The sequence below is a fragment of the Bison bison genome, unplaced genomic scaffold (assembly GCF_000754665.1).
Source record: "Bison bison bison isolate TAMUID 2011002044 unplaced genomic scaffold, Bison_UMD1.0 scf7180017864048, whole genome shotgun sequence".
NCBI lineage: Eukaryota > Metazoa > Chordata > Mammalia > Artiodactyla > Bovidae > Bison > Bison bison.
This window is the reverse complement of record NW_011494620.1, coordinates 4,351,254-4,353,495: the sequence shown is the minus strand read 5'-3', so window position 1 is coordinate 4,353,495 and position 2,242 is coordinate 4,351,254. Positions and strand designations below refer to the sequence as shown.

The following is a 2,242-nucleotide window of genomic DNA, read 5'->3' as shown; positions in this document are numbered from 1 at the left end:
ACAGTAGTAATAGCAGTATTAAGACTCTGTCACCCATTGAAGTCTATTTTCACATCAACATTGGAGTTGTTGCAGCCATCTCAAAATATAATGTATGCTCATTACCACTTCAAAATTACAGTAATTATTAGACCTGCCACTGGATCTTGTTGTTGAAAAAGAATAACTCATTATTATATCACATTAAAAATATTTTGATGAGTGTATTTCAATGGAACTGGCTTCCTTTATGGTCCTTTATATTTTGTTTTACGCATTGAAAAACAGTATTCTGAGAGGAAGTCAGGTATCTTTAAGAGTGCATAACCAGACTCTTCCCTCCTGGTCCAGTGGTTAAGACTTTGCCTTCCAGTACTCGGTGCGTGGGTTCCACCCCTGGTCAGGAAGCTAGGATCCCACACGCCTCATGGCCAAAAACAAACAAACAAACAAACACCAAAACATAAAATAGGAGCAATATCGCAACAAAAAATTCAATGAAGACTTTTTAAAAAATGGTCTGCATAAAAAAAGTTCTTTAAAAAATTTCGCAACCAGGTGGTAAAGAGTGAGGTATATATAAATACGTACTCTCTGTGATGAAGAACTGTATTGTAAGTTGCAAGTGTCATGACCCAACTCCCATTCTAACAGGGGTCACCTGAAAGACACAGCTCAGCACTCGGCTGCTGGGGGCCTTCCTTCCAGGCTCTCCCTGCAGAGCTGGTCCTGGCCTTATCCTTGATCCCGCAGGGCAGTGTGGCCCAGTGTCCATGCAGCACTTAGGTCACTTAGGTCAGTGCCACAAGTAGCCAGGCTTCTGATGAGCTGTGCCACTGTGCAGCAATTATTTACTGCCTCTGTGCCTCGGGCATGCATGCATGCTAAGTGGCTTCAGTCGTGTCCGACTCTGTGCAACACTCTGAACTTCATCCTGCCAGGCTCCTCTGTCCATGGGACTCTCCAGGCAAGAATACTGGAGTGGGTTGCCATGCCCTCCTCCAGGGGATCTCCCGGACCCACGGATCGACCCATGTTTCTTTTGTCTTCTGCATTGGCAGGCAGGTTCTTTACCACTAGAGCCTCCTGGGAGGCCCCTCTGTACCTCAGTTTCCCCATTTGATAACAATTGTAAAGTTTGATTCCCAGCCTATAGGATTGTTGTGCTATGCTGTGTAATATAGTACTGAGAACAGTACCTGATACGTAACAAGCAGCAACTAAATGATAGTTCTTTTTCATAAACATTGGGTAAGGAAGCATAGGTGAGTTTCTCCTTGAACAACTATGCAATCCTAGGTTTTCTCTTAAGTTTGTGGTAGGGCTCAGCATAAAGAAAATCAGGGCAACTATTTTTTTGTTTTTCTTTAATGATAACTATTTTGAATTTTAATTTATTTGGCTGTGCCAGGTCTTAGTTGCAGCATGGCAAACCTATTTTCCCAGCCAGGGATTGTACCTGGGCTCTCTGCATTCAGAGTGCAGAGTCTTAGCCACTGAACCACCAGGAAAGTCCTAGAGCAAACTGCTTTTTATGTCTGAGCTTCCAACTTTACCTACCTGTCATTGTTGTTTGATGGCTAAGTCGTATCCAACTCTTTTGTGACCCCATGGACTGTAGCTCTGCCAGGCTCCCCTGTCCATGGGATTTCCCAAGCAAGAATACTGGAGTAGGTAGCCACTTCCTTCTTCAGGGGATCTTCCCAACCCAGGGATGGAACCTGTGCCTCCTAAATTGGCAGGCAATTTAGGAGGCACAGGTTCCTTTACCACTGAGGAACCAGGGAAACCCTTACCTACCTGGAGGGGTTGTGATTTGAAAACAAGAAGCTCCGCACTCCCATTCAAGACTGTATAAGCCATAATGTGTTTGTAGGTGACCGTCTATTTGTGTTCTTTTTTTTGAGGTAGATATTTTAGTCAAACTAGGGAATGCAGATGAATATGAACTCTTTCGTCATAAAGACCTGCATTTTAATAGGCTTGGTTATTTTTTTTTTTAATTGTCCTGTCCCTTCCCTTCCCCCGAGCTGAAATGTAAAGTGGAGTCAAATTTATAATGTGCTTCTGACCTTATGAAAAACAGGCCCTGGAGACAGTTTTCAAGTTGTCTACTTCCTGCGAAATTATAATAGGTAGGTTTGGTTTGAGAAGAACTGTCAGTTAAGGCGGCATTTCCCCCCACCCCACAGTATGACTAATAATGGCAGTTATTAAAATTGAAGTTAAAATACCTAGAATTAAGATTTTGGCAGAACACACA

At 43.0% G+C, this 2,242-nt stretch overlaps 1 non-coding gene across 1 annotated transcript; it reads right to left on the bottom strand.

Moving 5' to 3' along the window:
* Window positions 1-1,417: 1,417 nt before the first annotated feature.
* TRNAQ-CUG lies at window positions 1,418-1,490 on the bottom strand. Its single transcript has one exon. It is a non-coding gene; the product is annotated as a tRNA-Gln (tRNA).
* Between the last annotated feature and the right edge of the window lie 752 nt (window positions 1,491-2,242).